The sequence below is a fragment of the Peromyscus maniculatus genome, chromosome 3 (assembly GCF_049852395.1).
Source record: "Peromyscus maniculatus bairdii isolate BWxNUB_F1_BW_parent chromosome 3, HU_Pman_BW_mat_3.1, whole genome shotgun sequence".
Taxonomy (NCBI): domain Eukaryota; kingdom Metazoa; phylum Chordata; class Mammalia; order Rodentia; family Cricetidae; genus Peromyscus; species Peromyscus maniculatus.
Window position 1 is genome coordinate 19,454,214 of NC_134854.1, and position 24,601 is coordinate 19,478,814.

The following is a 24,601-nucleotide window of genomic DNA, read 5'->3' on the forward strand; positions in this document are numbered from 1 at the left end:
TAGTTAAAATTAAAAAAAAATCATTTCCTATGGCAAATTGGGTCATTTGGGGTCCTCATTAATTGTATATATTTCATGACTGAGCTAGGCACAAAATTAATTTAGACAAGTTGTCTGTATATCTGAAAATATCACCTTGGTCATTTACTTATACTTTCAAACAATATTGTGATTCTAAACAGTATTAACATTTATTGGGACACATTTTATATGTCACAAAATTTATTATTACAAATCTATAACTCACTATTTAAGAAGTAAATTTATAGAGTTGCACGGCAACCACAAGTTTGTTTGGTTGAGCAATTGTTGATCCTCAGATTGAAATTGTTTGGACAGACACTCAGGGATGTACAACTGAAATGGGAATGTCCTTAAATAATTCCGCCATTTCCAAGTTTCACTACTAACACACATCACACAGTGATGAAGTCATTTGTGTATGAGGCTGTCTCCATGGTAGTCCCTGAGCTCTTTGGGAGTGTGGGGTTGGGGGTGGGAATCTGGCAGAAGCAAATGGGTTAGCAGCACATTTTCTTGTATTAACAACATCTAAGAATGTTACCTCAGTGGATGGCAGAGCCAGTATCAGTTTTTTCTAAACTGTTTTAAAAAATTAGTAAATAAAGGCTACCAGGGAATACTTTGAGCTCAGGCCTTCTTTCAAGGGGTGTGTCAGGAAGGGAGCTGTGTTTTCAGTCTGATAAAAAGGGATAAATACTTCATGAACCACTAAATCCTCTCTGCTTCTCTTCAGAAGATTATATCTGGATACCTTCAGACAAAAGACAGAACCTAAACCCAGAGTTTGTGAAGTTAATTCAACTCTAGCTGGAATGAGCAAGGATCTTACTCCATTAACCTTGGGCAGACAACCATGCTTATATCATGGTCTGGAACCTTGCCCTTAAAACCCACAATTGCTGGCTACTACATTATCACTGCCTGCTAACAATTACTCCCATGCGGCAGGATGACATTCTTTTCCTGCTCGTAAGAGTACGACAGTTTCCCAGGGGCACAGGTGTCATCCAAAGACAGTCTTGGGTTCTAGAGGAATTCTTTTCTTTCCAGAGTTTGACCAAAGGGCTACTACTAACTTACTTTATTGCCTTTGTATTCCCACTAAGGTTTTCTGGACTGAGTAGGAATGTTTAAAAAAAAAAAAAAAAAGCAGAAAGGAAGATGAGGCTTTTAATACACTGTGATTATGGTCAGGCTCAAAACAAAAATAAAAATCAGATAATAAATCTTTCATTCATGAGAATGACATGTTTTGATCAAGCCCCCTTCCCCTCTGATGATGATGATGATGATCATGGTGGTGGTGGTGGTGGTGGTGGTGGTGGTGGTGGTGGTGGTGGTGTGATGGTGATGATGATGGGGATGGAACTTAACACCTTTCCCTTGCTAGTAGCTACTTGTTGAGCTGATACTCTAATTCCCAAGATGAGAATCTCTTAATTTGACCATCTAAAATCCTCGCATCACTACAACAGGCTGACAGTGACATGCTGGGTCACCTGTGTGAAGCAGAACAGTGGTGAGTTAAGGCAAACTAATGAAGCATAGAGTCTTAGACTATGTCTGTAGCACATACGGGAAAACAGAACACTCTGAATTCTTATTGCATATAACTCTGTGACACAATGACAGAATTAGTATACACTTAAATGTTGCACAGCTGCATTTGATGTAACATATTGCTGTATTCTTATGGTCATACATTTATGTGGTTCCGTTTTCTTACTAGGCTGAGGTACTATTTGAATAAGGACTAAGGTAATATCCAGCTTCTAGCCTAGAGACTGTAAGCATGTGAAAAGATTGTGGACACACAGGTTATATTTGGAATGACCTGATGCTAAATGTAGCCAAAATTCTAGAATTGGGATTCTGTATGCCAATATCATTAGGTGAAAAAGAATTCTTCTTCCAACTTTGGCTAACTCAAGCCATTAGACACGCAGAGACCATGTTTCTCTTCCTTTGGGGAACCTGTACGAAATATAATGTAAGAGCACTCTTACCAGATGTTAATATAAAAATCAAATTAGCTAAAATTGTTAAAAAAATTACATTTCTTTTAAAAATCAGTACAGAAAGCTAGGGACCTGATTACTGGTATCTCCGTTTGGAGGAATCTTCCGAATATTTCAGAGGATTTACTTTTGTGTTCACTTCAGACCAGAACCCAGAGAGGTCCTATTAGATATAACCTCCTTTGACAGAGGATAACATAAGTGCTTGAATGTCCAGCTAGCATTAAACTCAAAGGTTTACACTTCTGTTAAAAAGGATAGTATTGAATATTTTCTGACTCTTAGCTATTAAAATATCTCTTAAAGAGGTTTTAAATCTAATTTTACCTTCCTGTACACTAGATAATGCCAATTCCTCCTGTGTTCATCACTGTAGTGACTTGGGATAGTCTTAGGTTCTAGATAATTGGATACAGTCCTAACTCTACCGGATTTAGGTTATTTGTGTATTAAAAAGCTCACTGTGCATATCCTACCTAATCTACTGCTATGGTTTTCAATCCAAAAGGCTCAGAGTGTCGTGCTATACAGCCTTTTGTGAATCCTAATTGTATTTCAATATTGAAATTGTGATATTAATTATAGATGTTATTAATTAGTAAGAAAGAGAAGCCATATTGTTTGCAATAGCTCAACCAAGGCAGACATTTACTCATATAGTTTTTATAATCATTCCTAACATGTACCAACTGCATATCAGAGTATGAAAGGGAGGAAAAAGGAAATAGGATAGAAGAGTAATAAAGTTTGTGTGCTCTTTCTCTCTTTAGCAATAACCATGCACCAAATACTTACAACCTATATTAGGTAGGCTAATACTAGCTGTTTTAGTGTAATGCTGGTCATTGTCACAAGTGGACAGTGAAACACAGGGGTGCTTACATACAACAGAAATTTACTTTTGCCTGTAAAATGTCCCAAATCATTTACAGTAAATGGGGAATGGAGATATGGGAATGATCCTAGTCACTCAGGGACATAGACCTGTGAGGTTCTGTACAACTCAGCATTTATCTGGAGACTGGAAGAAAATAGACAAGTATTGAAAGTTTGGGAGGTTTCATGGGCGGAGTCTGGAGTGAGGCCCGTCATGTGTGTCCCCTGCCCCAGTGACACCATGAGTATGCAGAGCAGGGCGCAGACACTATATTCCGACTGAGCAGCACATTTAGCAACAACTCTGTAAGCCGACAGCTGTCACCGTGCTTCGGAAGTGCATTCATTCTTTCATGTTTCACCAGTCTTGTCCTCTGCTACTGGGGTCACCAAGGTGACGATTTGATGTCAGCGTAGCCTGGACTGTGATGAACAGCAGCAGCACACTGGGTGTCGTGGTTTGCATTTGTTTGCTCCTGAACCAATTTCATCTAGTGAAGTCTGAGTTTTCTCAGCTTTAGCCCACGCTAATTTGGTGCCTGGTCTATGTAACTATGATTGTGGCTCAGCCTAGAGACTGAAATTCCTAAGACGTCGTTGTCAACTCCCCAGTGGCTCGCGCTGCTGTCTGTATTGTGCTGTGAACCCTGTGTTGGTTGTTGTGAATCACTGAAACTCCTTAACAAACAACTGCCTCTTAAGAAAAAGGAAAGTAAACACTCTACTTCTTATTGTTTATCGTTGAATGGTCTTTTGGGAGCTAGGAGATAATACTTCATTTTGAAAAATGGTTATTTCTTACTTCTAGCTCTGTTTTATCCCTTTCTTCTGATATATCTTTTGAGGGCAAGAAGGTATCTTGAATGTACCTATAGATTCTGTTTTGATTATAACCAAAAGTCAAAAAGGTGCTTTAATAGAATTCTAGTTGGTTAGGTAAGTGCGTTGTGGGGAAAAAAAAAAGATGTAATGGTTCCAGCTGTAAATGACCACAATTTACATATAGTTATTAGGATCTAGCACTTGCTAGCAGTGATGCTTGATTTTAGGTGTCAATTTTCTGGAGCTCTACTCATATTAAACATTGTTGTTGGGTGTCTTCAAGGGTCTTTCTAGATGATCTGAATCTCAGTAAGATGGACTGACCTCCCAGTGTAGGCAGATACCACCCAACATACTGAAGGCCCAAAAAGAAGAAAAGGTAGGAGGGGAAGGAATTTGCCTTTTTTTTTTTTCCTGCCTTGCTTCCTGAGCTGGTACAGCTCATGCATGGGCGTTAAATCATTAGCTATCTTGGGTCTTAAGCCTTCAGATCTTGACTGAACTAACCATTGCTACCAGCTTTCCTGGGTCTCCATCTTCTGTAGACAGTAAAGCCTAGAACTGTTTGCCCTCCATAATCACATGAGGTAAGTCCTCATAATAAATATTTTTTTCTCTCTCATGCATAAGTTTTTGGTTGTGAGCTGAGCCATCTCTTTAACGGCTTATCTTTTAACAGCTGAACCATCTCTCCAGACTCTTTCATGAATATGTATATGTGCATTTGCCATACACATTTTATTAGCTTAATACATACATATACACACATATGTGTAAGCATATATATGTATGCATGTATGTATGTATTATGTATTTCTGTAGAGATACCTAACCAGTACATGAAAGAAAATGTTGAGCTTTAAATTCTCAGCAACATACAAAATCAATCCATCTGTCAATCAATCAACCAATCAATCAATCCTTTCATTTAACCACCTTGATCACTTTTGGACGTCAGTATAGATTATTGCTGTTCTGTGCATGATGAAACTCAGACAGAAGTCAGGAAGATCCCTATACTGTACCAGTAATAAGTGACAGTGCTATGAATGGACGATATTTGTGTGATTCTAGGTCTGCTTTTGCCACCCTTTAAGAGTATGGAGTACATCATCAAAGTTTCAATTTTCCATATATCTTCCACACATTAAAAAAAATCTCCATGCTCCACCAGTACTCTTGGCAAATAAATGCTACAATAAATAAAAATAGGCACATCAAGATATATATTTTTGATTACCTTGTTCCTCCCATCAAATTATATGTGCCGAAGAAGAAACAGGCTTCTTAGAATCCAGAGCACATTTACCACCAGATGAGCCCGGATTTGCAGTTTCAACCACAGCACTTGACAGCATCGCTTAATAAAAAGACTTAAATCCACCTACAACTTTATACTCAAAAACAGATTACACCATCCTGTGAAAGCAAAGCAGAATGAGAAAAGTGATAATGTAATGGTTCCCTGGTGTGTATTGATTCAGCATGAGCCTTTTGATTGCCTTACACTGGTTAATTTGGATTGGGATGGTGAACTCAAGTTAGGTTTAACTGGCCCTTCTGACAGAAAGTCAGAAGTCTAAATGGGGAGACTAAATGGTACATACTAGCCGTAATCAAAATTTGAACCTATTTTAAGCCCATTGCCATTTAGCTATTCTAATATCTAGCTGAAGCCAGAGAGATGTGGCATTGTGCATGATTTGGGGTAGGTTTCAAATAAATGGGAATAATAATAGTGCCATCCTCACTGTATTATTGTCAAGATTAAATGATATCATGTATACTTAGTAATGACCAAGCAACAATAGGTGCTTGCCTTTCCTCGTGTGTGTGTGTGTGTGTGTGTGTGTGTGTGTGTGTGTGTGTGTGTGTGCAGAAGAAGAGACAGAAACAGAGGGAGATAGAAAGATAGAACTCATGTGTCCCTTTTTACAGTCTCTGACTTTGTTTACTTCTCACAGGTTCTGTCTCCAAATATAGCTTGGAGCATCAACAGATGAATTTTATGGTGTTATAATTAAATCCACAATATTCTCAAAGATAGTGTGATTTTTCTATTACTATAATTTTATTATATATGCACTCAGGGAGCACAAAGCTTTATCTTGCATGGATGGATCCGATACATAATGAATATTTTCAAAGTCAAGCCCAACTTAAGTTCTTTGAGGGAATATCTTAATCCAGGGAACATGATTTGAACAGGGTCATTGGCAGAGTGAGACACTGAGTTCATCTCCTGTGACATGGTGATGGTACATTTTTGGATGGGATGTGGGGGAGGGTGCTTCTTTCAGAGAGTACTGGAAGTTAAAGTGGTTTAAATCTTGAAAATACTGGCTTAGTAGGATGGATATTTGGAGCCATCTTGCATGATTAAGGCTTTTGTGAAAAATGAACACTCCTTTCTTTTCTGTTCACCATTTTCCCTCTAATTAAAACTTATACAGGGCTGTGAGTGCCCATTAAGGCTGAATTCGAAATCTGAAGTCAATGCTCAGCTAAATGCAGCTTTTTTTTTTTTTTTTCATTTTGTACACTGTCATCTACTTTCTGCCTCTTCCCATTCCAAGCATCTGGCAGGTGGTGGGAGTCCCTGTCATGGAGAATTAAGCATCTTTTCTAAAGTTCAATTTCTGCATTATTTATTTGAGTCTGACATTTGGGGGTCATTTTGCTGACCACCAAAGACTGACAACCAAAACCACTGTTATCGAGGAGCCAGGGTCTGGCGTCTCAGACGAAGCAGTTTAGGAAAAGAGCCCAAGCTTAGAAGAAATTTCCCCCAAAGCTTAGAAATAGCAGGATACCCAAGAGCTTGGGAGTGGGTGGGGCGGGGCGGGATCTGTACTGGGGGCAGAGCCACCTGCATCTCCCTGTAGAATAATTTGGAAAGATCCCCCCGCCCCCCGCCCTGCTTCCTCTTTTGGCAGGACATTAGTCATTATAATAAATATCTGGTATTTACCAGATCCGTTTAGACAAATAATCTGGAAGCGACAGGAGGAAATCTGCAATAACTTACAATCAGCTCTTAATTTGGAACTGTTTAGATTTTTCACAGTATGCCTGAAATGAGTAATGTTTATATGAAGTTCAAGACTTCCACAAGCAAATCTGCCCTCCTGAGGGTGACAGCCTGCTCCTGGCATTCTGAAATGCAGGCCTGATGTTTTACATCATGTTGGAGATTCAGCATCTGGGCAGTAGGTAGTATTCAGCTCTATGGAGAGTTTTATAGGAAAAGGACCATCTGAGGGAAAAGGACTCCTCTCTCCATAGCTCCATGTTTCAATTACATTAGCTTTAAAATGTATAGATCCAGATCTCTGCAGTGACTTAGGGGTGAGGGTGGGGTGATGATCAGAGAATCCGACCTAACACCAGAAGCATGCAAATGAAGTAAGACAACATGACCTCACTGAGCCTCGAGGCCGTATGATGGAGCATGACAGGACCATGGGACTTGTTCCAATCACCATGGGCTATGAGAGAGAAGGGGGACTGAGCCTTTTCATTCATCAAAAACATTGATGGAATACATCCAAAGTGCCAGAGAGTGAGCCAGGTGAGGACTGTAGTGAAGAAGACCGTTTAAAGGAGCTTCTGCTGGCATTGGGAGGGGGCATCGAAGAACCAGAAACATAAAATAGATTAGAAAGAGGACAGAAGAAGCTAAACATTTACAGAATAAAAAGTGGAGTTAGGCAATGCTTGAGGTAATGTGGATAGGAAGGGCCTCTGTGAGGAGGTGACATTTTACCTCCTATGGATGACAGGAAAGATCCATCCATAAGGACATTTGGAAGCACTGTCTTGCTCTTTAGAGATCCCCATATGCAGGTGCTGAAGCCCTAAGTAACTGATTCCGGTCTAGAGTTCTAGGAGAGGCCAACACTGATTATACACGAGAGCACCATCGAGGGTTGTGTCTTCCAAAGAGTTTTTGTTTTTCATACCTCTAGAAGAGGAAATGCTTTACAATGTTTACTCATCATTACCATGAAATGAGCCTTTCTGAAGATAGTTAATATCTCTGTCTGTTTCTCTCTCTGTGTGTTTCACACACTTGCATGCTTGTGTAAGCAGCAGCCTTGGAGCTCTGAAATCTGCCGTGGCCCTGCTCCCTTCCATTGCCTGCTGCCATTCACTCTTATGTCAGCTGAGATGTGCCAGAGCCCTGCTCTAACTGTTCCCAGGCCTGTGCTTCAGGCTGTGCAGTCAGGGCCAGCGTTTCCATTGGGTACAACTGCTGGAAGGCCCTTCTCTTGCTGCTCTGTCAAAGTATGACTTTGTTTTAGGGGATCTGGCTCCCATTCTTAAGAAGCCATTGTGAAAGGCTTTCATCATAGCCCTCAGAACTGGCCCACCCAAAAAGGTCCGGCATCAGTGGGAGCTCTGGCCCAGAGTGGAGAATGGTGTATTATTTCAGATAGGTCATTAACCAAATTCCCTTACAGTGCTATCTTGGGCATAATGTCACTTTAGTCTGTGTTTATTTGTAAACAGCCCGAGGCTCTGAAGTAAAAGAAAGCCTTGTACCCATTAGACTGGGGTTCAGACCCACATTCCCTTCAAGGCCTCTTGGGAAAGATTTTGATATGTTTTCAGGAACAGACCACAATTACTGCTCTTGGACCGGTTGCTTTTGGACTACCTTCCCGCAAGTCAGTGGGTGTCTTAGGAAAGAACCTCTTGCTCTCTTGCTGTTTGTCTTTTTTTTCTTTTCTTTCTTTCTTTCTTTTTTTTTTTTTTGGCTTTATAGTGAAAGAAGAGCAAATAAGTAAGCAAATGGCTGAATAAATGGAATGACAGTTATAAGAAGCAATTCTTTTCTGTTGAAATCTTTTGAAAATCAGCCATAGAGAAGAGAAGAAACAAACCGAGCGATCACTTTAATTCATACAAAGGAGACATGTTAATGTTATCAGGATACTAGCTGTAAACATGAGCATAAACATTCTAATTAATATTCAAGAGGATAAATATAAACACCAAATTCCAGCTGTGAACCACTTGAAAACATGACTAAATTATGTACATTCAGTATTTTCGAGAAGGTGATCTTTCTTGTCACTATGCTCAGCAACATAAAATACTTTTTGATGAACATTAAATTTATCACACTGTGATTATATTTCTGCAAATATTTATACTCCCAGTGCCTTTTAAAATTTCCTGTTTGAAAAATCACATCCCTTTGATCTTCTGTTTGTATGTCCTTCCTTTGAGGAGACTCATGTATTTGGGGTTGTTAACACAGTCTGGGATTGTTTGACTTTTCAATGAGATTTGGCGAAGTGTGTGTGACTCACCTCAACAATCACCCAGGTTAGGATTAGAACTGGGCCAAGTTTGAAATGTCCAGCTCTATGGGGCACCAAGCATTGGTCAAGGAGGAGCTGAACAGCTAGGTCTGTGCAGCAGCTCCATAAAGAGAGGTGACTGGGAAGGTGAGCAGGGCTGTGACCTTCCTGTCCCTCAGCTATGTATTGTCCATGATGGTTTCTCCTGGGCACATCTGGGCACCAGTATTTAATAGTGTGTACCTGCTTTGTTTGTCACTGGGAGATTATGGGATTACCTGGGATAAAAAAATAAAAAAGGAAGGTCATCAGATCAGCTGACACCAGGTCCAATTTAGGCTTTAAAACTATAACAACTTTTAGGCTTTTAAACAAGCCTATCAGCAACTTTTTCTTTTTCAAGGCTAAAGCCATCTTTTCAAGGGCTTCTAGGAGTTGGAAGGCAGTGAACTTGCCAGTATTCCTAAGACTCCATAATGGGTAGATAGCCAAGTTTCAGTTTCCTTGTCTGAAAATCATATCACAGGTAATAATATCTATTTCTTAGGTAGGCTCAGATAAACTAATAAAACTCACAATATTGTCCAGAATCTAGTGAGCTCACAATAAAACTAGGTGATTATTATTAACCAGAAGGATTTGATGCTTTCCATTCATTCCCTACTGTTTTGTTTAGAAGTTGAACTTGGTCCTATGTAATTGGTTTCAGAACATTATATAACCAGTTAAATAAACATATTCATCCATCCACCCAGGCACTAAATGTCTATTGGATCCCTGTTACCTTCATTTGCACCAAATACAGACTCAACTGTTATGGCAACAACGAAGCCAGGTAAGGTCCTTGCTCATATATTCTGTGACCATGTGAAAGAGATAAATGAAATGATAAATTAAGATGGGTAAAATGTGAAGTATTGGGTAATAATAAATGATTTGAGGGACAAAAACAATAGGACAACGGCCACCAGCAGAGACCACAGCTGGTTCTGATTGTGTGGTTAGGCAAAGCCTCTGTAGAGGCAGTACAGGAAGGAGTGAGATGATTGATGAGCTAGGAAGACAGGATTCAAGGTCAAGGCTGCAGCAACAGCAAATGTCTTGAGGTGGGAAGGATCTTTGAGTTTTCAAGAAAATCAAGATAATCCAAGATTTTGTTCACATCTGGTACTATAACAGGCCCCTTACTGGGCTCCTTGCTTTGGCTCTCACAGTCAACACCTTGTAAACAACAAGTCAGATAGTGTTCTTTCCAACACCATAACTCTATAATGACTTCCCATTTCACTTAGGAAAACATCCAGATTTCCACGTGCCTTTTGAGGGTCAACCTAAGGTCATCTGGGTCCTGCCAATCTTTGCAACCACCATGCTTAGGAAGGCTACCCCTCTCCAAAGGAGTGAAATGGCTGTGGTAAGGTCTCAGTTGGGGGATTTGGTAGTAGGGAGAGGATTAAAGAGATGAGTGGTACTTTTGGGTGGGGCAGTGACTGTAAGGGGATGAGTTTAAAGAAAATGCTAACAGGTCTTGTTCATGGATTGGCTACAGGATCAGGGTTGATCTCTCCTCAGCTTTTCTAAAGTATCAAGTAATCAATGCTTGCTAAAGGCCTCTCCTAGTTTGAGCCTCTGCTTTCCTAGGGACTTTTTTCTTTGTTTATTTTGTTTTGTTGAGACAGGGTCTCACCATGTCCTAGCACTCACTCTGTAGACCAGGCTGGCCTCCAACTCACAGACATCTGTCTGCCTCTGTCTCCCAAGTGCTAGGATTAAAGGTGTGTGCCACTACACCTGGTTCTAGAGACTTTTTTTTGGTAACAAAATAAGAAGTGAGAAATGTAAAACTTAATTTCTTATATTTTTGGTTGTGAGCCTAGCTAGTAACAGCTAAGCCATCTCTCCAGCCCAAAGCTTAATTTCTTAAACCATCAATATTTCCCCATGAAATTTTATCTCAACATGGTCTCAAAATTTGTGGGAGGCCAGCTCCCACCTTTTAAAAGGGTTCTTGTGAGGAGGAGAGAAGGATACGAAAATATTAGATAGAAAGATAGCGAAGAGGAGAAAGACAGAAACACAGTATAGCTTCGGGAGGACCTGGGTCAATACCCAACGGCCTTTTCAGTTTATTCAAAAGGGATTTTTATAACAATGCCAAGGGGCAGAGTAAAAGACCTCCCCCTTGCTAGATCAAAGCATACCTTATAGCCGAGGATAGACCCTTCCAAACACCTGGTAACCACACCCATGGTCAAATCATCCCCTTATGCAGCTTTGTTGGATAAAACAAGCTCAGATTCTTTGACCCCGAGTAATTTGGGCCTCCACAAAAATTGAAGGTCCATCTCTAGAATTGTAGTGAAACATTAGCTATGTGAGGTAGACATTCCACTATGTGTGGCCATTCCACTAAAGATGGGCATTCCACTATGTGTGGGCATTCCACTATGTGTGGACATTCCACTATGTGTGGACTTCTACTATGTGTGGACATTCCACTAACTATGTGTGGACATTCTGTGTGTGGACATTCTACTATGTGTGGACATTCTACTGTGTGTGGACATTCTACTGTGTGTGGACATTCTACTGTGTGTGGATGTTCTACTGTGTGTGGATGTTCTACTATGTCTGGACATTCTACTATGTCTGGACATTCTACTGTGTGTGGACATTCTACTGTGTGTGGACATTCTACTATGTCTGGACATTCTACTGTGTGTGGACGTTCTACTATGTGTGGACATTCTACTATGTGTGGACATTCTACTGTGTGTGGACATTCTACTATGTGTGGATGTTCTACTATGTCTGGACATTCTACAGTGTGTGGACGTTCTACTATGTCTGGACATTCTACTGTGTGTGGACATTCTACTATGTGTGGATGTTCTACTATGTCTGGACATTCTACAGTGTGTGGACGTTCTACTATGTGTGGACATTCTACTGTGTGTGGACGTTCTACTATGTGTGGACATTCTACTGTGTGTGGACATTCTACTGTGTGTGGACATTCTACTATGTGTGGACGTTCTACTATGTGTGGACATTGTACTATGTGTGGACATTCTACTGTGTGTGGACATTCCAATATCTGGACATTCTGCTAGTGCATTATCCCAGACCCTGAAGAGAGAGAGTGGAAAGAAGTGAAAACCAACCACCTTTAAAAATATTATTTACGTTATTAGATCTAGTTTTCATTTCACATTGAGACTCTTGCTCATAAGAGCTTTGGATTATATCTGAATTTAGTATTTATACTATAGAATCTTAAGATTGAAACAATTAAGTGATGAGAATGTACTTTACAAACAACAGATGTCATGGCCTGCAAGACATCATGTAGTCTAGCTCCCAATTCGGCTCCAAACTTATACTGATCAGTCTTACTGCTATTTCGAGTGTTTGACAGCAAGGTAAATATTTTACCTCCCCTTTGAGGTGCCAAAAGGCTGACTCATTTAACTTGTCTAAAACCTGTGTAAATGTTACCCAGAGTCTTATCTTGATTCCTCTATTTGACTTTGATTCCAACCTCCCAACTCCCTTGTGTTCCTGGTCTCCTTGTCCACTTCTGTGCCCTCTACAGCACATTATCATAAATGACTATATAATTTAACTGTACATGTTGTCTGGTTATTGTCTCAACAGGAGTAAGCTCCACAATAGCAAAGATTGTTCACTTATAAGACCAACCACATAGGACAATGCCTTCCAATACTTGATACTCAGTAATTATTTGTTGAATGAATGGACGAGCTTATTTTCCTATTACATCTTGAGGTGATGGGTGGTAGAATGAAAGAAGCCTCAAGATAAGAAACAGAGCTGTGTATCTACCACCAATTCGTATACATGTAGGATTCACACACACACACACACACACACACACACACACACACACACACACACATATATATATATATATATATATATTCCTATGAGTCATTGCTCCTACAGGCTGATAAAAGCCTCATGGGAAGGAAAAAAAAAGGCAGAGTAGGGAGTTGCAGCTGATGTAAGCCTCATGGCTTTAAGCAGATGGAAGCTGTGGAAAACCCTTGAGCCCTGGGACAGTTTTCTAAAAGAGGAAATATCTCACGCAGAGAAGAAGCTTCTAAAGCAAGTGCATCAAAGAAGGCCGACACCTCCGTTGCCTCTGACCCCTCCCCTTTTGGAGCAGAGCCAGAGTCCTAGGAGATGGGGCTGGAAGAATAGTGGTGCTAATAAAAAGCTAAGTCACAAGGCAACTCTGTTTTGTGGCTAATAGCAGGGTGTGATGGTGATGGGGGAGGATATTTCCCTACCCTCCCACGTCAGTTGGGAACTATTGGTATGTCAAGGAAAAATGGCCTCATAGGAAAATAGCAGAGCAGTTGTTCCAAGAATATTTTCTGGTAGCTGTATCTTAAGAAGGACTGGATGTGACTTGTGCAGGCACACAGGATTCCTCCCTGGTGTCACAGTGCTAGTTCAAGAAGCCATTCTAAGCATGGAAGGATTTGGAAGGAACCTGGAATAATTGCTCTCACTTCTGTAGCTTTGCTAGTATTCAGAGGAAGTTCCTACTAGGTCTCACTGCTCATCACCATGGGAAGAAAGTGAATCCTGGTCCATGTACAGGGAAGGGTGTCCTGTGCAGGGGAAGCCTTTCTGAGCACAATGCCCTGTTGTCCCTGCTTCTCTATTAATATTCTGCTGTAGAGGAAATGAGTGTCGCCTGAGGGGATGACGAGGATTCCTGGCCACTGGGCAAGAAGAATAATCCAAAATCTGCACTGCCTTGGGGATTCAAAGAAAGAAATCGGGTGAAATCCATGGTCACTCTAGGCCTATCAGACTTCGTCTGCTCAGGATTTTGTCACAGGATTCAAGGTCCTGTGATGGAGTCCTTCCACTGAACTGTGGAAGTCACATGAGTAAATGAAGATCTCAGAGCCAAACGGAAGAGAGAAGAACTGAAAAGCCATGCTGCTCTAGGATTTCTCCTTTCCAGCTTCCCTGAAACAGAGAGCAGCCTTTTCTCTTAGACTCTGAGCTTCTCCTCCTTATGAGAAATCAGACAAAGGAAGTGATGAGGCAGTGGGATTTCCCAGGCACACACAACTGAAGCAGATTATGCTTTTCCTTTATGTTCTTGAGGAAGGGCTCTGAATGAAAGAGAAATAAATTGAGAAATCAAAATTTGTTAGAAATTCAACTTTCTTCTCATTTATGTAGCAAATTAGAGTTGATTTCCAGACTACAGGTAGTTGAAACACAGCTTTGGTTATTTTCTAAAAATTTAAATGCAAATAAATTTTGGGCTGTATCATTTAAAAAGGAGAATGGTAGACATACAATTCCATCCCAGCCATGGAACTATTGATATCTGCTCGGAGGAAAGAGTTTTCTCTAAGACTGTAGCCCCTATCTGCCACACTCTAATGGAAGACAACACATCTCGAAATATCTGGGTAGCATAAACTAACTGGTCTTGAAAATAAAAGGACACAAAATTAGATGGGTAGGGAAGGAGATGGATCTGGGAAGAGTTGGAGAAAGGGGGGTGAACATGATTAAATATACAACTCTCAAAACACTAATAAAAATAAAAAGGAAATAAAAAGGAAACTATGGATCAAATATACCTGACATTTAAATCCCACCCCCTACTGGGGATAGCAAGATAGTTTCATACACATAAGCATGAGGTCCTAAGTTCAAGTCCCCAGCACTCACATGAAAGCTGGTCAAGGCAGTTGGTACTTGTAATTTCAGGACGGGGGAGGCAGAGACAGGAGGATCCTTGGAGCTGGCTGCTCAGCCAATCTTGCTGAATTGGCAAGCTAAAAAATAAAAGTGGAGAATGATAGTGGGAGATTCCGGGCATTGATGTCTGGTCTTCACATGCGCATGGACACATGGACACACACATATGCATATAACATACACACATATACACGAACACACACACACTCTCCTGCTAGTCCTCATTGGTTCCAGTGACTTTCACTGATCTTTCTAACTAGCACCACCCAAGTGTTAGTGATGTCCTAGATACACAGTACAGCACAAGGAACTTCTGAGTTTCCATGGGAGCACCTTCAATCCCAAATTTGTGTTTCTCCTTGAAGAATGTCAGAACAAGGAGATGTGGCATTTCCAAATACCTCCCAACACTGTAGATTATTTATTTAAGTTAGGAAGGTGTACTGGGTGGCTTTGTGTGTCGACTTGACATCAGCTAGAGTCATCAGAGGAAGGAGCCTCAGTTGAGAAAATGTCTTGATGAGATCCAGCTATAAGGCATTTTCTCATTTAGTGATGAGTGGGGGAGAGCCCAGCCCATGGTGGGTAGTGCTATCCCTTGGGCTGTTGGTCCTGGGTTCTATAAAAAAGGTGGGCTAAAGTAGCACCCTCCATGGCTTCTGTATCAGCTCCTGCCTCCAAGATCCTGCCATGTTTGAGTTCCTGTCCTGACTTCCTTCAGTGATGAAAAATAATGCTGAAGTGTAAGACAAACCCTTTCCTCCCCAACTTACTTTTTGGTTATGGTGTTTCTTTGTAGCAATAGAAACCCTACCTAAGACAAATTGGTACCAGGAGTGGGGTATTACTGTGACAGACCTGACCATGTTTTTGGAGGATTGGGGAAAGACTTTGGAACTTTTGGCTAGAAAATCCATTGAATATTGAGACCTCAATGGGATGTTCTGTGGGAACTTGGAAGACAAGATTATTGAGGAAGTACAGAGGATGGAGGCCTAGTTTGCAAAGTTTCAGAGGGAAGTTTAAAGTCTCTATTGGGGTCATTTGCTATTTTGAATTAAGATCCTGTGGGTCTGGTTAGCTGGGGCTGAAAATCAGCTGTGATTAACAAGATACCAGAACTACTAAAGTGAAACTTTTACATTATTGGGACAATTGAGGCTGGTTAGATAGAGTGAGGAAATTAGCTGTAATTAGGAAGAGACCAGCATCACTGAGGTGAACTCTTCCTGAGAACACAGAGGAGCTGTATTCCAGAAACGGCTAAGGTTGTCATGCTCATTCTGGCAGTCAGATTGGTAATATGTAAGTGTCACCCAGGTGGTACTGGTTTTGAAGGCATGAAGGGGTCATGGAGAGCAGTCGAGGCTTGGCATTGCAGGAGACCAGTAGAGACCATTGGTGAAAGTGCAGCCTCAGTGGCAGTTGAAGGCCCAGGACTGAAGGGGTCATGCAGAAAAGTTGAGGCTTGGCACCATGAAGAGAGCCTATGAGAGGTTATGGTGAGAGTGCAGCTCAGTTGCAACAAGGGACCCCAGTGTTTTTGAGATGCCAGTACCATGGGATGACCACCAAGAACAGCAGCAGCAGTGGAGTGGAGCCAGCTGGAGCCTAGAAGACAAGCTGTGTGTGCTGTAGAGGGCAGAGCCGGAGAAGTGACCCAAGCCCTTTGGAGGAACCCAGAAGATCGTGAGTGGATCCCAGATATTGGAATTTCGTTTTGCTTTTACTTGCTTGTGACTGTGCCCTGATTTTTCCTTTTTGAAGTAAGAAAGTAGTTTACTGGAGCCCACAGTTGAGAAACTTGAATTTTAAAAGATTATGGATTTTTAAAGAGATTAGCTATTTTAAAGAAACTGAAATTTTAACGTGTTTGAATTTGTAAAGACTGTGGGACTTTTACAGTTATTTAAGATTTTGGGAATGAATAAGAAAGGAAGAGTTGTGGCTTAATAGTGATGTGTTCATGTGTCAAGTGGACAAAGGGTCAATTGTATTGGGTGGTTTTGTGGGTCAACTTGACACAAGCTAGAATCATCAGAGGAAGGAGCCTCAGTGGAAATGCCTCCCTGAGTTCCAGCTGTAAGGCATTTTCTCATTTAGTGATCAGTGGGGGCATGCCCAGCCCTTGGTGGGTGGTGCCATCTCTGAGCGGCTGGTCCTGAGTTTCATAAGAAGGTGAGCTGAGCAAGCCATGGAAGCAAGCCAGTAAGCAGCACCCCTCCATGGCTTCTGCATCAGCTCCTGCCTCCATGATTCTACCCTGTTTGAGTTCCTGTCCTGACTTCCTTCAGTGATGAACAGCAATGCTGAAATGTAAGACAAATAAACCCTTTCCTCCCCAACTTGCTTTTTGGTCATGGTGTTTTGTCACAGCAATAGAAACCCTAACTAAGACAGAAGGGTTGGGGACGGGTGGCAGTGACGCATGCCTTTAATCCCAGCACTCGGGAGGGAGAGCCAAGCGGATCTCTGTGAGTTCAAGGCCAGCCTGGTCTACAGAGTGAGATCCAGGACAGGCACCAAAACTACACAGAGAAACCCTGTCTTAAAAAAAAAAAAAGATAGAAGGGCTGCACTGGTGGTTAGATTGTCAACTTGACACAATCTGGAATCACCTGGGAAGAGAGTCTCAATGAGGAATCATGTAGAGTAGGTTGGCCTGTGGAAATATTGTCCTGATGAAAGTAATTGATATAGGATGGTCCAGCTCAGTGGGTATGGCATCATTCCATGGGGTTGGGCCTGGCCTGTGTAAGAGTTGGGGAAGTGATGTAAGTGACATTCATGCATTTATTCTTTCTCTGCCCTAGACTGTACATGTGACCAGCTCTCTTAAGCTTCTGCCACTAATTCTCTTATGATGGCCTATAACCTGGAATTGTGAGCTAGAACCAACTCTCCATTAAGTTGTTTTTTACCAGGGCATTTTTTTCACAGCAAAAGAAACAAAACCAGAGCAGCTGGTCATCTGGTGGATGTGGGACTTGGCGAGTTTCCGTATTTTTCCATTTGTTAGCAGTATGGTGTTGTTCATTGGCACCCTAAACCGTTTTGGAATAACACAAGGTATAATTGAGCGTGTATGTAAAACACGTATCCCCTTTGTTTCCTCCTTGGCAGCAACAGCTCTCTGGCCTGCTGCTGAGTGAGCCTGGGAAGGAGACTTGGGCTCAGTAGTATCGCTTTTGTTCTCTACAACTTTGTCTGACTTGTGAGTGGTAGTCTGCAACCCTGGCAGATCTGCTGGATTGCTTTAGGGACAGTTTTTGAAAACTGTTGTCACTGGGTCCCACCATGGGCTTGCTGGGAGGATAGGGTACAGACATTCATATTTTAACAAAGTCTCTGAGGAACTCTGAATAAAATCAACGTCCAAATGTCTAGAAGCTCCAAGAAAGGGCAGGTGGGCTCAAGACACTTCACTGCGTGATTGGAGTTACTTGTGGCATGTGGCATGTGTATGCAGATGTGGGAAGGGAGAGAAACAGGAGACAGACAGTTGTGGGGTAGAGAGAAGGAATATAAAATGTCACAACATTTCTCCCACCAAAGTGCTTACCAGGCCTGACTCCACTTAGCTTTTGAGCCCAAACAAGATTAGGCCTGTTCAAGATGGTATGGCCATAGACTCAAGTATTTCCTCCAGAAAAATGCTCATTTTAGAAATTACTCAATTCTGGACTTGATCTGAAGGAATGGAAAACAAACCAATGGTCCTTGAATGTTGACTATACATTTGACACTGTGCTGGACATATGAGTTTATTCACTCACACATCCACCATCGTGAATATTAAGCACCTTGCTGAATATTATGTATTTTATTAGGGTTCTAAAGTCAAAACATCTATCTTTATTCCAAGGGGCTCATAGATAATTACTATCCACAAAAATGTGCTACATGAAGGATGCTTTGGGAGACATTTGAAAGGGTTCTCAGTACAGGCTAAGTAGGCTAAGGGAGAGATTCTAGGACAGAGTTCAGGAAGAACAGGCACTTAAATCACAAATAATAACAGCTCATATTTGCTGCTGCAAACATTAGCGTGGTTGCAATAGAGAGATTAAGGGAAAAGGGGATCAAGGTAGAGAGAGAAAGGGCTCAGGGCAGGGAAGGCAGAGCCAGGAAGGAGACTGGCTAGGGTAAGTGTGCTGGAGCCAGGTAACATGCCTTGGCATCCCCCACGTTCCTGGAGGAATGAGGACAGGACATTGTGGGATAGAAACTGTGGTTGAGATACATTAGCACAGACTGAGACTAGAGTGGGAGCTGAGATGAACCAATAGTTGCTAGAGTAAAAAGAAAGGGATTGACTGGACCTAGTCACTGGCTGTTTGGGGAAGAAGAGGAAGGGAAAATAAAGAATACTGTAGCTAAAGTTTTTCTGGTCCTGCCTGGCCCACAGTCAGGACAAATCTCTCTCACCCGCCAGTCCCACAGCTGCTTAGATCCAAATGAGTAAACACAGAGACTTATATTGCTTACAAACTGTATGGCCACAGCAGGCTTCTTGTTATCTAGTCCTTCTATCTTAAATTAACCCATTTCTATAAATCTATACCTTGCCACATGGCTTGTGGCTTACCGGCATTTTCACATGTTACTTGTCATGGTGGCAGCTGGCAGCGTCTCTCTGCTTCAGCCTTCCACTTCCCAGAATTCTCTTCTCTGCTTGTCCTGCCTATACTTCCTGTCTGGCTACTGGCCAATCAGTGTTTTATTTATACAGAGCAATATCCACAGCAGAATACCAACTGGGTTTCTTTTTGGCAGCTGGATGAATCATAGTGCCATTTATCATTTATTATTCACATGTATATGTAAATGTATATGAATACATATGTGTATTATATATTATATAAGTGCATATATAAAACATGTATTTGAAGTAGGTACTGGAGATTGAACCTGGGGTAGAAGCATTCTACCACAACTCTCTTATATGTTCTAATAAGGTGTGTCTGCCTGCATAATAATCTTACATAATTTAGAATAGATCAGATAAGAAACCTCCAAGAGAATGAATAGAAGGAAGAATGTCCAAGCACTTTGCTTTGAAAGTTGGAATTCAAAGAGAGTGCTGAGACCATACTTTTCAGGCAATTTTCCAGGAAAAATGCAAAAAATGAAAGGCTAAAAAGTAGGAATGTGGCTTTGAGTAGGACACACACATGATAGGGATAATGTGAGATAAGACCTGTGAAGCAGAACCTAGCACTTGAAATGGCTTCTTGGCTGCAGTCATCATGGTGAGGGGCATCTCCTTTTGACCCGGCCACCAGTGTTTTCTCCTGTGTTGTTACAGTCTTTCTCTATCTCACTAATGGGAAGTAGGGTAGAAGCAAGGTTTGTAAAGGGAGAAAAACATCAATGATTTAAAAAAAAAAAATGAAGTGAATCATCCCTAAATTTGTTTCAGAGGTGTTGCTTATATTGCCTTTAGAAGTAATTTGTTTAAAGACAATCATCATCTTTCTAAGGAATTTTAACAACAGTTTAAAAGTTTTAATGGAAAATAGTTTTACCCAGAATCTCATCATATTCTGTAAATCTGGATTTTCTGTTTCAAGAAATTATGAAAAAACAAGTAGGGCAGTGGTGGTGCACTCATTTAATCCCAACACTTGGGAGGCAGAGGCAGGCGGATCTCTGTGAGTTCGAGGCCAGCCTGGTCTACGGAGTGAGTTCCAGGACAGCCAGGAAGACACAGAGAAACCCTGTCTGGAAAAACAAATGAACAAAAGACGTTATGAGAAAACAAACCAACAGAAGGCCCATGATTCTCAGGCACTCAGAAATTTCCCAAACAAGTTGGATGATGCCTGTGGAAACGAGGTATACATTTGGCCCTTCCAGTGTGACTGGTCTGACTTTAACCTGTGCTGTTTCTTCGGCTGAAATTGCATCTTATCTACATACCTAATATCTTTGGAATTATTCTTGTCTTTCAGATTTTTTATAAGCAGTTTCCTTACTAGTGAAATGGGCCAGGAGCATGTGTGATATTCCTAGAATCCTCTGATGTGTGCTTTGAATTGGCTACATTCTAAAGGTAGTTTTAATTTTGATTCCCTCTTCTTTTTCTTTCCTCCTTCCTTCCTTTGTTGCTTTGTTTCTTTGTTTCTTCTTTCTTTCTTTCTTTCTTTCTTTCTTTTTCTTTTTTTTTTTTTTTTTTTTTTTTTTTGAGACAGGATTTCTCTGGTAGCCCTGAACTCGCTCTGCAGACCAGGCTGGCCTTAAATTCAGAGATCAACCTACCTCTGTCTCCTGAGTGCTGGGATTAAAGGTGTGTGTCACTACTGCCGACCCCATCTTATTTTTATTGCTTCTCCATACTTACCTTCCTAACTATAATTTTCTGCTCCTACTCAAAAAAAAAAAAAAATCCCATAACCCTCATTTAAGAGTTATATTTGTTGAATAAATTTTGTTGGTTTGTTTCTCCACTTCTTGGGCTTTAGCTTGATGGGGCCTGCTCTGAGCTTCCCCACACTTTAGTTTACCCATGTGTTGGATTATCTTCACTCACCTTGCAAGATTTCTATGAGGCATGCATAGCTCATAAATGTCATCATAAACTATACTACAAAAATGCATCTCAATGATTATGATGCTCGATTCAAAAGAACTCAGTTGTGTGTGTCTGGTCAACTGAGGAAAGGTGGCTTCTTGAGGCTTGATAGTGTGGCATGGAGCTGCTGGTCTTCAAGTTGTCAGGGGTGGATTGCATTTCCTCCAACTGTCCATGAAAACAGTAAGGTGTTCTAGAATCCTCTCCCACTAGTAGCAGTCAGCAGGCTTGCACGTCAGTATTTCTCCTTTATATTAGTGAGTTGGCAGGGCCCTATTCCCCCAGTTTTTAAGAGCAGGGATTTTGAGATGGTAACTCCACCCCATCCTTTTCTAGCAGGCCATATAAAATGCCTGGATTCCACTGTCCCGCCATGTGCTGCAGGCCTGCTTATGCAAGAGAACAATAAGGAGATGGTTCCTTTGCTTCTGTTTCTTTGGCAATGAGAGAGAAGGAGGTGGCTGAAGCCAGACACATTGGCTCCACACACATGCCCAAGCCTTTTTCAAAGTCTCACCCTGTTGAGCAATAAGAAGGCACTGTCTCCATATGAGCGTCGCCAGGGACAATGCTGTAACTGGATGGGTTAGTTTTTTTCATTGAAACTTTGGCTTAAAGGGTGTGTCTATGTATCTACAAAAGCGTAAGTGGAAAGAATCAAAAGGGAAGAGAGGCAAGGGTGAAATCATTCCCTTCTTGGCAAGAAAAAAAGAAAATTCCATTTTAGAATGAAGATAATTAACATGGGAGTTGAACAAAGAGTTAGTTTGAGATACCAACGGATCTCATAAATATAGGGATCTTCGAGTCTGTGAAAACCAGTCAAGTATAAACTGAAATATCTAGGTAACTGTTAATTATCATGCAGGCCAAACGTATGTTCTCCTATTATTTCTAGACTCTTCCCAGGAACTAGAATGTTGCCACATCTGCTACTGAAAACACATTTCTCCCTTTCCCCCTTTGGTCTCCTGCTCTCTCTACTAGGAAAGCCCCTCCAGTCTTCTCACACTTTAGTCACTTTCTACTGTGGTACTCATTTCCAACATTCCATCTCAAATGCCTTCCCCACTTCTCCAGTGTCCCTCTGAAGCAATGGTGTCTCAGAAGCCATTCTGTTTAAAACATCCAGCACTGGCACCTTTCTTATGCCATGGGACTGTGACTTTCTTGAATTTGGGAACCATTTCTTGTTGGTTTCTGAATCCTCTATGTATCGTATGATTCTGGACATTAGTAGATGTAGACTGAACTTCACACTAACTACAGAGGTGGAAAATGGGCCAGTGGCTCCCTGTTTAATTGTGAGGTCTGGAAGTTCAACCTCACATCGTGTTTCATGTTTGTGCACATGCTAAGATGGAGGGCAAGCTATCTACATATGCTTTCAAGAGAACAATGAAGGTCAGCAATATCTCTTTCTTTCTGCACCAGCATCTTTTGGGGTAGAATATAAGACTTTGGGCATTTTTCTATGTAGCTGAATCAACAGACCTGTTCAGAAATGGTTGAGAAGAGCAGAGGAGACGAAGCAAGCCAGAAAGGACAAACAAAACCAACTCGTCTTCATTCAAACTGTCAAATGATGGTCTCAAAATGAAGTGTGTGGGACAGTTACCTTCGGCCAGGTTTTGTCTACAAAGCCAGTATAGGTTTGGAATATAGAACATTGATCAACTGTCTTTTCGGAGTCAGATATTTTATTCTGATGAACTCTTTGTCCATTTAATTATGAGTCTCTTCTCAAAACTCCAGGTCCACTTTCCTTTCTGCATTTCTCTTAGGTACAATTAGGACTTTCAATTCATCTAATTGTTCTTAGTCTCTGCATTTAAAAATAATTTCTTAAAATTAATGACTATTGGGGCTGGAGAGATGGCTCAGTGGTTAAAAGCACTGACTGCTCTTTCAGAGGACCTGGGTTCAACTCCCAGCAACCACATGGCAGCTCACAACTGTCTGTAACTCCAGTTCCAGGGCATCTGGCACCCCCACACAGATATGCAGGCAAAACACCAATGCACATAAAATTTTAAAAAATGATTGACTATTGATGACAATTCTCCTCCTAAAGCACGTACAGATAGGATATCTATCTAACTCCCTCCTTAATCACTGCATAATCAGGAGATGGAAAGAATGTAAGAATGTAGGAAGAGGTGGAGTGTTGTGGAATGCTGTCTTCTGGGCATGATAGAAATGCTGCATTCTTGAGTTCTTCACAGCAGCTGTGAGTTCATAAGACCTTGCTTCTGCATGAGGTTGGGTCTGCCAGCATCCTGTCAGAAGGTGGCGTCTCAAAGGCCTCATCTCTCACCGAGGATTTACATAGGCAAGTAATGGTTGGTTAGGGAGAGAGAAACATTTTCTTTGATGCTATGACCAGAGCTGATGCTCTTGTAAAAAATCCCTTACTTGTGTCCTTTAAGTAATTCTAATGGAACTCACTGGGTCATGAAAATAGGAGGTCCGGTTGGCAAGAGGAAGGGCATCAGTGAAAGTGGGAGGAGGATAAAAGGTAAAGGGACTGGACATGATCAAAATACATCATGTGCAGGTATGAAACGGTCTTGATGAAACCCATTACTATGCATAATTAAAAAGTGCTAATATTAACATATTATAACTGAAGGTTATTTCCTTCAATCACACTTAGCCCTGAGTGCTATAGACATTCTGATGCTACTGCAAATGGGATATTTTTCCTAATTCCTTTTTTGGGGGAGTTTCCTTGTTAGTATCTAGATGCACATCTAATTTTACATCTGTTGATTTTGTATCCTGTAACTTTATTGGATTAATTGATCAATTCTAACAGTTTTATTGTGAAGTTGCTACATTTTCTGCATGTAAGATTATAACATATTATAATTATAAGATTATAATATAAGATTAACATAACATAAAAAGGAAGCTTTTCTTGAAACTATGCTCAATCAATAGATAAGTGGAAAAAGAAAAGATGGTGTGTGTACACAATGGAGTTTCACTTAGCCTTAAGAAGAATAAAGTTATATATCTTGTTGGGTAGAAAAGGAGATTATGGATAGAAATAGAGATCATCATGTTAAGACAAGCCAGACTCAGAAAGGTAAAGATATGTTTTCTAACACATGTGGAATCTGAGTTTAAATATTTTTAAATGTTATGTATATAGGATATAAAAGTGAAAGGGTGATATGTGGGAAGGAAAATCACTAAAGGCAGGGAGAGTGGGGAAT